Below are 13,540 nucleotides of genomic sequence, written 5' to 3'. Positions count from 1 at the left end.
ATCTAGATGGTTTGAAAGTTATAAATTTGTTGTTTGGATTATTCATTTAAAAGGTCTGTTCCCACACCTCAATGTTAGTAAATTCCATTTATTGAGTTATTTCACCCTCCTTTTATTCCTCCTTATAGATATATTAGAGAGATCATTGGAGTAAAGATTCCTGGACGACAATAGTTACAAATTATATTGTGGAACTGAGGATTTTATTATTATTTTTATGGTATTAAATGTTGTATTGGAGAATTATTTTGAGGATATTTTATCCTTGGTGGGATTAGAGCTTTGACAATTGTGATGAGATTTTAGGTTGCTGGTTGCATTTATTAAATATTTTTATGGATTATTTAGATTGAATAGACTTTTATTATTTATGTTTTTGGGCGTTACATTGGTACTTTACCAAAAGGAAGAAGCATAATCTAGACTCAAACTCAAGCTCAAATAATTTTTTTCCTCCACAACCAACACACACACACACACAAAAATCTCATACTCATGCTCAAATAGTGTTTTCTTTTCACAACCAAAACAAAACAAAAACAATTAATCATGCTCAAGCTTATACTCATACTCTAGCACAAATAATTGTTTTTTTATTTTTTTTCACAACAGTTTATGGTACACTGATCGAGCACAGCGAAAGGTAACACTAAGAGCATCCGTAGCAGATGTTGCAAAAATTATGCCATTTTACCACACCAAAAGCCTACTTTATTATTTTACCACATCATTTTACAATATCCCATTTATCAGATGTTCTATATTTTTACCACTTCATTTAAATATTATTTTTTAATTCTTATTTTATTCTTTCTTTATTATTTGTTCCTAACGGTAATATTTGTTCCTAAACAGTCATATTTTCAAATTTTCTCCTAAACAATCATATTTTTAAATTTTCTTATTCTAACAGTAACATTTTCAAACAATCCCCTTACCCTTAATTCAATGGTCATATTTTTAAAAAATGATATTTTCTTAAACATTTTTTAAAAAAATAAAAAAACTTAGAACCTGTCACCTTCAAAAAAAAAAAAAAAAAAAAAAAAACTCAAAACCTGGGGACTTCAAAAAAAAAAAAAACCTTAGAACCTGTCACCTTAAAAAAAAAAAAAAAATGAGAAGAAGGCACATCCAAATATCAATATCATCCGGATATAAATATCAATATCATTGTAAAACATCAAAAGATAAGCAATTCATCATTGCCGTATCAATATCAATAGCTAAATCCAAATCTTTGTTTATAAAGTACTAATTGCAATTACACATCCGAATCCCCAAAAACCAAAACAAAACAAGAAAAGTTTTTGTGTCAATACAAGAAGGGAATTACAGCTTTTCTTCCCTTGGGATAATCCTCCCCAAAATAGTTTGGACAACTCGCAAGCTCAAACAAACCTCCTCTTGGTTGAGCCCAAATACATACAAAAATACATACAAAAATCAAAGATGCATTGTTTTGCTTCTGGTGTGGCTAAATATATGATGACCTTAGTTGAGCCCAACCTCAGCTCTAGGCCTGAAAGCTTTTAAGGGGCTCAGCCTAGATCAAATTCCAATAAATCTCACTCAAATATTTTCTGGCCAAACAAGTGGGTTTCTGCCACCATGAGAAATGTTAATGCACTTCAAGATAAATTATGCTATTATAGTTGCATCTTTCTAATGATGGGAAAGGCCTCCAGCCTCAAAATCAAGATTTACATAAAATACAAAAAATAAAAATAAAAAGAAATAAAATGCAGTAAAAATCTGATTTGAGAGATATTTGATAAAGAATCTTTCAATGATGCTAAAAAGGGGGCCAAAACAGATTCCCCATTCTTAAAAGGAAGAGGCCCAGGCCAAAAGATGTGGCTCAAACAGGAAGATTTATTGAAATCTGCAAGTAAAGAAGTAGAAGACTCTTCGAATTCAAGTTTAGGTATCTTTAAAATGGCCAAAAACTTGATTTTCTCCATTGTGTTTACTTTTCAACACCAATCAAGGAACTTTTGAACTCACAAGAAGCTTCAAAAAGAAACATAGATCACACACGCACACATACACTCCAATCATTCAAGCACCCTAGAACTGTAATATATAGCTACTCTCATTGTCTCATATTAGTTGTCCATATTTTGACCGAGAAGAACCTTCACTGACCCAACTTTTATATGTACCATACCATCACAATACTATGTACCCTAAAATTAAGTTCATCGTTTCATAAATCTAGAAACCCCAAAAAAAAAAAAAGCTAACAATTTATAAATAAAGCAAACAAACAAACAAAAAAACAGGGCAAAAAAGACGGATAACCAAACAAATCACAAAATCATTCAAAACCCACATTGTTTTAGATTCATTCAAACAAAAGCCCAACAAATCTAGAGCAAAAATAGAAGCATGCATCAGTTTTTCAAATTGAGAAGTAAAAAAATTGGGCTTACATTACCGAGATTGAATAGCGAATCGGCGATGGTAGAGAGGATTTCGGCGACTCTGAGAACAGCGAATCGGCACCAAGAATTGATTCAAAGAGCCTACTCTCTGATGAGACGAAACGGCTCGGTCAGTTCACCGGGATATAGAACAGAGAGGAGAGACCCACAACCCAGAGACCTACTCCCACGCCGATCACAATCGGAAATCACAACCAGACCCACAATCGAAAATCACAACCACAACCCAGACCCACGCCGATAGAACAGAGAGGAGAGAGCGAACAAAAGGGGAAAAAAAACCAGTGAAGGATATAGATCAGTGATTGAAAGTTCAAAAACGTGTACAAAAAACTTTTGAACGTTTAGACCCCCAAAAATTAACTTAACCAACACAAGCAATATGTTAAACAACAAGTGTGCGGAAACTTAACATATGCTATAATGTGAAATAGGTTAAATACTATCTAAGCCATAACATAATAAAATCACAGCAGATAATATAAAGGCAAAGATAGAGAGGAAGGAAGATGCAAACACAAAGACAACACGCGATGTGTTATCGAAGAGGAAACCGAAGACCTCGGCGAAAAACCTCTCCGCCGCCCTCCAAGTGGTAATCAATCCACTAGAAAATACAGTTGGGATACAAGGACAGCAATAGACCCTCCAAGCCTAATCTACCCAGTGCACCTAAGCCCTCCAAGCTTCTTGCTCCAACGAGGTTGCGCCGAACCTTTTTCTTTTCTAGCTTCCCGGATTCCGCTACTAAACCATAGCATCAACCAATGAAGATTGGCTACTTCCTAACTGCTTCCCAGAACTCCAAACAACTGTCTCACAGTGATGATGATGGTGAGAACCAGGTTTGGTATAATGCCTCTCAAGGATTTAACAATGGAGAGGAAGAGAGTTGAGGAATATGATGAGACTCTAAGGTAGGGATTGTGTGTGAAACAATCTTGTTTTTCTTTAGGGTTTCTCTCTCAAAATTCTCTCTGGAAGCTCTCTTTCAATCGTGGGTTAAAGGGGTATTTATACTGGAGTGGAGAGGAATGTGAAACGTCAGGTTTTGGCAAAACAGGGGTGGCTCGCGGCTTGACCTCGCGGCTTGACCAAGTCGCGAGATCCAGTCGCGAGTTAACCGTATGGCCAGTTGTCCTGTTTTGTCCTGTAGTGCTCCAGCTAGCATGACTGTTCATCTTCCAGCATGCTTGACACGTGTGCAGCTTCTGGCGGCTTGCAGCCGCGAGTCCACCCGCGAGTCCCAGCCGCGACACTTTGTTTTCTTGCACACTCTTGAGCAATCTTCACTCTATCTCACTCACTACCCTTACAACAAACCCACCTAAATACAGGGTTACTAAATGCTGAATTACAAGCAAATTTGGCACGGAATAAAGCCAATTAGATGGTTGAATAAATTCAACCTTACAATCTCCCCCTTTGGCTATTCCGTGACAAAACCCTAAAACAGACTCTAGACTTAACATGTGAGTTGGGAACAGTTGAACAAAACTCACTCACACCTAACTCTAGAAGCTGTGAAGCACTTGAATCATATGAACATAAACTCCTGAAACACAACAATACACCATGATCATTGTAAGCAGAAAATTATAAATGCATATGAGACAGGCAATATGAGATCAAGCAAAGATGGAGTTAATAAACAAACCATGACTTGATCAACCAAGTGAACACCACAAGGTAGTGATCACATTGCTCATTCACACTTGGAATGAACACAAGGACATACAAGTTAACAAGCACAAGGCAAGACACTTGTATGCTCAACACTCAACCAATGCATAGCACACAAAGCATATGCATCTAGGAACAATCCTACAAGGGCACAAGAGTGACAGTACTTAACCAGAAAATGCATGACATTTGGATAGAAGTACTGATTTCAACATAGCATAAAAGGCTGCATTAAGCAAGGTACAAACCATAAAGCCTACATAGCATGCATAAAAACATTAACCCTAAAAGCTTACAAAAGCACATGGGTACAAACCACAAAATACTGAATATAAACTTAAACAATATAAATTAAAAGTGCTTAAAATTTCTCCCCTTTAAAGTGATGAGAAGCTGTGATGCACTTGGAACATATATACTTGTAACCTGAAACACTTGCACAAAACACATTAGACCCTCAAGGTAAAGCAAGTAATAAAGAACAAGTATAATATAACAAGTATAGAAATGGCTATAATGATCACATAGCAAAGCAAATGATCATCTGAACATGCATTCAATGAAGCATAATAGCATAGGGATATATGCATGTCCAAAGCACAAACATGATGCAATGAGAACAACAAAGCATAACTCAAAGCACCATAAAGCCAACAAGAAAAACAAATAGAACAAGGTTTTCTAGTTAACACAATGTCTTCTCCCCCTTGGTATATGCATCTCCCCTATGGAATATCTCTCCCCCTACAAATGTGCATGAGAAATAGAATTTCTCCCCCTAAGGATGTGCACAAGATTCATATAGAAATGACAAAATACTCCGAAACATTCTCTAGAGTATACTCTCCCCCTTTTTGTCAGGAATAGACAAAAGGTCAAGAAAAAAAACTAAAACGAGGGCAAGAGATGAAGGTATGAACAATGTTAATGATGCATGATGGGTGCAAGATGAATGAGAAAATGAAGCTCAAACCTAAGACAAAGTAACATGCTACAAAGCATAAGGTAAGCATGACATGCTAGGATGAAGAAATAAGATAAAGACCAATGCATGACAAGGGTAACAAAAGTGTGTGCAAGAGGTGGCTAAGTGCAATGCATGACCAATGCATGAAAAATGCACATGTGGGGCAAAGTGTGCAAAATACACAACTAATGAACCAAACATGTTCCTAATGAGGAAACATGAGAAACCCCAAAGTTTGGTACTCATCGGAGTCCAAACAAGCGAGAAAATGTCTATGAGGCATTTTATCAAACACCTAGCATGCACACTATGAACAATAATGTGAAACAATGCATGAACATTATGAAATCCACCCTTAATACATGTTCTTTCTGCCACAAGGGGCCAACATCCAATGCATATCAACAAAAGAAACCAATCCCATAAAGAAATTTGACAAAAATTAAGTTTTCCCAACCCCAATGATAAAAATCCCAACCAAGAGCACAAAACTCTCCAAAACATAATCCAAGGATCAAAAATAATGAAAAGAATTTATAATTACCTTAGAAATGTTAATGGAATGAAAAACCATTTAAATTGGTTGGATTTTGATGTAAAAATATTAAAAGAGGGGTTTTAGAGAGGATGGGAGAGGTTTAAAACAAGTTTCCCACAAAAAGCCCTTTAAAAAGCTGTTTCTGGGCGTTTCGCGACTGGGCGAGTCGCGAGGTTCAGTCGCGAGCAAGCCGCGAGCCGCGAGTTTCAGCCGCGAGCCGCGAATTTCAGCCGCGAAAATCTTCGCGAGTCGCGAGTGAGCTCGAGCAAGCCGCTAGTGAGTCGCCAAAAGCTTCTGGATGAGCTCGCGACTGGGGTTTCGCGACTGGCGAGTCGCCAGTTGAGCCGCGAAAAACTCTGACACCTGTTTTTCGAAACAAAACATGTTTAAACAATGAAAAACAAAGTAAACACTAAACATGAACTCAAAGAGTGATAAAAATCACTTCCAAAAACATATAAAATGATCAAAAATCTTTTTGGATTGAACCATATATGATTGAGCACACACACATCTTATTTAGACAAGTACAATCTAACAAATGAATAAGACATTCATTGAACATTAGGCATGTGTGTTGTGTGTGTGTATCAAATGTGGAATAGTCCTTAGTCTAGAGTGAAGCTTCAATGATCAATTCAATCAAGTCATACACAACTAGTGCTAAGTCAAGTGGTCTATCTCAATTATAGAAATGAGCATATATGACCTCCCACAAGAAAATGATTACATATGATGAAGCTTTTCATTTGGCTTCTTTACAATTCATAACATTTGATCATTTTGAATCAAAACATCTCATTTTGAGATTGATGCCTGAAATTTGTGATATTTCAATTTGATGAACAAGCCTTTGGCTTTTTGGGCATCATACAATTTCATTTAAGTCGCTTTCCCTTTTTCCTAGTCGAATACTAGTATGTGCGACGGCTTTTGCAGCTCATTATCTCTTTTCATTTTGAGATTTACATTTATTGAGCTCTTTAAGCAATAAAAATAAAAGAGTGGGAAGAGATATAAGCACAAGTCTACGCATGAATCAAAACCAACATGACTATTGACAAATCATTCATGACAAGCTTGAAGATCGATTTACAACAATCACACAAAGATGTCAAGATTTTTCCCACAAAGATATAAGTGCAAAAACTAACAAGCTAAGCTCGTAAATGCACAAAGCCATTTGTACAAAGGTACAAGGCCAAACTCACATGTGATATGTGCTCAAACATATACGATCAAACTTTTTGAATTTTTCACTTTTTATGTGGTTTTGGATTTTTTACTCACACAAAACTGAAATATAAAAGTAAGATAAAAAAAAAAAACAATGCATACAAATAAATGCAAGATGCACAAAATGCATGATGATATGACATTTAATGCAAGAAGGGTCCTACAAAGATCGAAAGAATTAGATCAAGGACCAAAAAGAGCACAAGCTCAACTATATGAACCCTTCCTCATCCAAAAGGAACGATTGTTTGGAATGAGTGTCTCAAGAGAAGCGAGACGAGGGTTGGAAGAATGAGAACCGGAGATGCACATAGTCAAGGAGTTAAGAGCATTAAACATTTTCTTTAACAACATGCTATTTTCACTCAAATCCAGTTTACTCTTTTTAGCACAACTTCCAAAAAGCTCAAGTTTCTCTTTTCTTTTGATTCTCTTAAGAGCTTGAAACTTAGAGCAATGAGGTCTTAGATGACCAAAGGCACCACAATGGTGACAAATAATGTGTTTAGGTCCACTAGGCTTTTTGGGAATGGATCTAGCAACATGGTTTTGTTCCCTCTTCAACTTATGACATTGAGGTCTTATATGACCAATCACACCACAATGGTGGCAAGTTGGAACAAACTTAGATCCATCCAAAGCCTTAGGTTGAGACCTAAACGAAGGCTTTGACTTAACAGCCTTTCTCTCCACCTTTTGATTTCTTTTATGTGGAGGAATGTACACCGATTTGTCCTTTAAGGTAGAACACACACTAGGCACAAAGTCGGGTACCACAACATGATTGCAACAAACATTATCATCCTTTTTAACAATAGGTTCAGCAATCAAACACTTGGCATGCATCTTAAGAGATTCATTTTCACATTTAAGATCATCAACAAGTTTGTTAGACAAAACAAGTTTAGCATCCAAGTTCATATTCAAACATTCAAACTCTTTCAGCTTTTCAAGAGAAATTTCAGCAAGTTTTTTATATTTCTCAACCAATTTGTTGGATTCATTGAGCTTAGCAATCAAATCATCCTTTTCACAAAATAACTTGCTCAAATTCTTTTGAAACTTCTTAGCATTTTTCTTGAAGAGTTTGTCAACAACACCCATAGATTCAAATAACATGTCATCACACTTATGAGGATTAACACTCATAGAGGCATTTTCACAAACACGTGGCATGTTACATTCATCACCAACCAAATCATGCAAAGAGTCATACAAAGCACAATCCATGGCAAATAAACACAAGGGGTCAAGGATCACACTTAGGTATTTAAACCACAACAAGTGTACCCGCTCTGATACCAATTGAAAGTTCAAAAACGTGTACAAAACACTTTTGAACGTTTAGACCCCCAAAAATTAACTTAACCAACACAAGCAATATGTTAAACAACAAGTGTGCGGAAACTTAACATATGCTATAATGTGAAATAGGTTAAATACTATCTAAGCCATAACATAATAAAATCACAGCAGATAATATAAAGGCAAAGATAGAGAGGAAGGAAGATGCAAACACAAAGACAACACGCGATGTGTTATCGAAGAGAAAACCGAAGACCTCGGCGAAAAACCTCTCCGCCGCCCTCCAAGCGGTAATCAATCCACTAGAAAATACAGTTGGGATACAAGGACAGCAATAGACCCTCCAAGCCTAATCTACCCAGTGCACCTAAACCCTCCAAGCTTCTTGCTCCAACGAGGTTGCGCCGAACCTTTTTCTTTTCTAGCTTCCCGGATTCCGCTACTAAACCATAGCATCAACCAATGAAGATTGGCTCCTTCCTAACTGCTTCCCAGAACTCCAAACAACTGTCTCACAGTGATGATGATGGTGAGAACCAGGTTTGGTATAATGCCTCTCAAGGATTTAACAATGGAGAGGAAGAGAGTTGAGGAATATGATGAGACTCTAAGGTAGGGATTGTGTGTGAAACAATCTTGTTTTTCTTTAGGGTTTCTCTCTCAAAATTCTCTCTGGAAGCTCTCTTTCAATCGTGGGTTAAAGGGGTATTTATACTGGAGTGGAGAGGAATGTGAAACGTCAGGTTTTGGCAAAACAGGGGTGGCTCGCGGCTTGACCTCGCGGCTTGACCAAGTCGCGAGATCCAGTCGCGAGTTAACCGTATGGCCAGTTGTCCTGTTTTGTCCTGTAGTGCTCCAGCTAGCATGACTGTTCATCTTCCAGCATGCTTGGCACGTGTGCAGCTTCTGGCGGCTTGCAGCCGCGAGTCCACCCGCGAGTCCCAGGCGCGACACTCTGTTTTCTTACACACTCTTGAGCAATCTTCACTCTATCTCACTCACTACCCTTACAACAAACCCACCTAAATACAGGGTTACTAAATGCTGAATTACAAGCAAATTTGGCACGGAATAAAGCCAATTAGATGGTTGAATAAATTCAACCTTACAGTGATGGTAGAGAGGAAATTGATGGTGGCTCATATTCATGAATGGGAAGAGAATAGAGCAATAAGGAAGAGGGAAGAAGAAAGAGAATGGGAGAGTGGAGATGGAGATGGAGGCGGTGAATACTGAATAGCTGAAGGAGAGGATGAAAGAGATATGTGAGTGAAAGAGGAATAAAAAATTAATAAACCCATATACCACATATTACCGTATCGTTGCAAATTTATGATTGTACTGTAGCATGTTGTAAAAAATATAACATTTACAACATCTAATAAATGGGGTCAAACTTGATTTGGTATGGGATATGTGCCAAATATTTAGCATTTGGCACATATCCCACATCTACTGTGGGTGCTCTTACACACCAACACAGTCACATGAGATCAACTCATGAACAAAACAAACCCTAGGAAGTAAAAGTAAAAATAAAAATGGGAACAGAATAATCCATACACACTGAGACTAACACATATGTCTCATTGAGCTAAAACAAACTCTATATATATAAAGGAAGAAAGTAATCCATACAAAATGATCAATTACCTTACTCAACAAATTCATACAAATATATGATATATCCATGGAAACGAACAAAGAAAGAAAAAAAAAAATCAATTAGAGACAAAATCAAAATTAAAGCCTAGAAAGACACAATACATAGAAAAACACAAAAAATATTAGTTACCCTTGTATATTAGTGGCAGAATTTGACGGATCAGACAAATCAACTAGGGTTTTGGTCTGGACACCAAAGAGGGCTAATTGAACCATTGCCTCTCAAAATTGAGAGAGAGAGAGAGAGAGTTCTTATTTTAAAATGAGAGAACTAAGAGTTTTATATGTTTAGTTCTAGTACAAAATGACGTTGCTTGGTTTAACATAACACTAAATGATGATGTTTTGTTTTTATATATATATATATATATATATATATGTAAATCAAAGACCGACGTTCCGGTCGGCTGACATTGAAAATGCTTCGCTTGATTCAACTACAAGCCCCGTGTTTATCAACAACCCACAGCAACAACGTGGTCAACTCAGAATTGGGTTGCAAATCAATCTAAATCGAGGGTTGTTTAGCCCCATTCTTGGCTATATCAATGATTGAAAAACACATACATTTCACTAGACAAACGCATAAACCTCAAATTGGAGTTAATAGTAAATTTTGTGTTATCCAAAAAAAAAAAAAAAAAAAAAAAAAAAGAAGAAGAAGAAGAAGAAGAAGAAAATTCCTTTGTGTTCGTGTGTAGTGCAAGCAATGAGGCCAATTTTTATATATTGGATTTAAATTCTAAAAGGATTTCCTTTAAAACCTCCTATATTACACCTCCATTATAATATTACCCCATCATTTATTTTAAATAGTAGAATTAATAAATAGTTACATATACAAATACAATCACACTAAATAAATATTAAATATTTTCATAATTATCAAATTCTATGTATATGTGGAAAACAAAATTAGGCTTGTATTTTGTTGAAACTAGCTCATGTCCCATGCGATGTGTGGGCACGATATAAATTTATTTTAAAATATTATATAAGAAATTATCTTTATGACCATGCAACATAAACTTGTCCTTTATTTATTATTTCCTTACATGGTTAAGATAAATAAAAAGCTAATATAAAACGTTGCAACATATTTTCAAAAGTAAAATAAATCCAATGAGTGCTCTTATGTCTATCAAATATTGATCATGTCGAAAAAAAAGTTATATAGTTGACAGGGCTTCAAAATTGCGAATCATAATTATTTTGTTGAGTTGGCAAAAACCATAAGTGTTAATGTAACTTTGACAAAACACCAAAAAGAAAGACACATATGGGTAATTTTAAGAATTTATTTTGATCAAACCTTTGTCAAAGAAAATATTTCTTTTTAATCACTATCATGTTTTATGAGTACATCAAGGGTGACTATACTTTAGCCTAAGCAAGGATACAATACACTTTTAGGCATGTCACAGCCATACATACATATACTCTAACCAAGCTAATTGTTGAATTAGTACAATCATGAACAATTATTAAATTAGTACCTGTAAGCTTAGTTGTATGCTCATCCGAGGCACTGACATTTATAGGGAAGATGTCTCCCAAATTCTTGCATAATAATTGTAGCAGCAACATCACCATTAAGCCCAACAACCAAGTGAGAAAAAAACATTTATAAATGAAGGGGTTGATCACCGTAAACATTTATCATTTGAACTGCTTTCCCGAGTACTGTTAAGGTTTATTACCATTCGCCTATTAAGTCTTGCTATGTCATTAGGCTTTTTACTCCTATGTCTTCCATCTCCAAATTTCTTTGACAACTCTATGTTTTTGTAATACATCTATGCAATCTTTTGCTTGTACATGACCGTATGCCTTCTTTGGAAAAGGTATTTGAAAAATACTTCTTTTTTTGTTTTGTTTTCTTTTTTATTATTATTTTTTTTTTTTGGATTAACAATTTTGTTTTCTTATTGAATTATAAACTAAATACTTCAAATGAACATAATATTTTTTCTTTGGGTTAACAATTATTATTTTTTAATTTCCTTTCTTACTAAATTACAAACAATTTTTAGAGATGACTAAACTAAATACTTCAAACGAACATAATATTTTGGGATTGAACAACAAATCAATATTTTTTCTGTGGGTTAACAATTGGTTTTTTTTTTTTTTTTTTATTGAAGTATAAATAATTTTTAGAAAGCTAAACTAAATACTTCAAATGAACATAATATTTTGGGATTCAACAATAAATAAATAAATAAACTATTTAAGAGGAACAAGAAATTTTGAAAATGATCATACCTTTTTGAAATGAAATGTAAATATTGGGAGAAAAATTATAGAAGCATAACTTTTGGAGGCCTCAGGAGACGGGGATATGTAAAAGAATAGATTTTATAACATGCAAAGCCTTTCACCTACATGTTGAGAGGGTCAAGCCTAAGTCATAATATGTAAGGTAATAAATAGGATTGGGATTTTCATAAGGTTTGGTCTATTTTTAAAAAGTAATCCATTCTTTAGAGTAATTTTTAATAATAGCCCATATTTTATGTAACTGTAAAAATAAGTTACTGTGATCTATTGGGTAACAATTAAAAAAACCTTAATGAAAGGGGTTAAAAAAGCTAAATGCAAAATTAGAGTGCCACATGACAGAAGCTCATGCACTCCCACATAAGGTCTCTGCTTTTATATATACTAGCGTTTAACCCGCGCAATGCATGAGATCATTGTACCTATTAGAAGACAATCAAAACTTATATAGTTTTTTGACTTTTAAATATTTTCAAAGACAAATTTACACTTAGCTCAATATACTTCACCTACTTTTTTCTAAAAAATGTCATCCAATAATGTAACGTGACATTATTTATAAATTGCAAATCTAAAGCCAACCAATATATTGATTATCAAATCCTTTCTACAAAATAGATATATATGTGACACATCAATTCCTATCAAATTATATACCAACCCAATAAAATGGCACATTTATTCATGACCAATCTACGGAGCAGAATCCAGTAAGTTACAGAAGACAAAGGTTCGACGTAACCTTGTTGGAGCAAGAAGCTTAGAGGACTTAGATACACTGGGTAGATTAGGCTTGGAGGGTCTTCAACTGTTTATGTATCCAAACTTCATTCTCTCGTGGATTATTGATTGCTTGGAGGGCAGTGAAGAGGTTTTATGCCGAGGACTTCGATTTCCTCTTTGATAACACATCGTTATGTTGTCTTTGTGTTTGCATCTCTCTTCCCTTAATCTTTTCCATTTAATTTCTGCTGTGGTTGTGATTTTATTTGGTTTAGATTGTTTTATCAATTCTATTTTAGCTTATTTTCATATTCCGCACATACATTGTTTGATAATAAGCTTGAATTGGTAATTTGTAATTTGGGGGTCTAAACTTTTAAGGTGTTTTACACACTATTTGATCATTCAATACAAATAATCTATTTATGCATCAGAAATCAGAACAGCGACTAACTTGAAAGAAGAGAGAGATTACATGTTACCATAAACTATCACTTCCAAAGCATCTTTAATCAAAGATTAAAATGAAACTACAATTCAAAATAATTCCTGCAATTACCCGTGTCCCAAATTCTAAGTTTCAATCTTTTTCCACCAATTGAGGGCGGCTTAATCTTAAAATTTCATCTCACCGAAATTAAAAAGAAAAAGGGAAAAAGGAAAAGGGAAAATGAGACTCTATTTTATGTGACAAAT

Source organism: Quercus robur, chromosome 5 (assembly GCF_932294415.1).
Source record: "Quercus robur chromosome 5, dhQueRobu3.1, whole genome shotgun sequence".
Lineage (NCBI taxonomy): Eukaryota > Viridiplantae > Streptophyta > Magnoliopsida > Fagales > Fagaceae > Quercus > Quercus robur.
Note: the sequence above shows the minus strand (reverse complement) of the source record.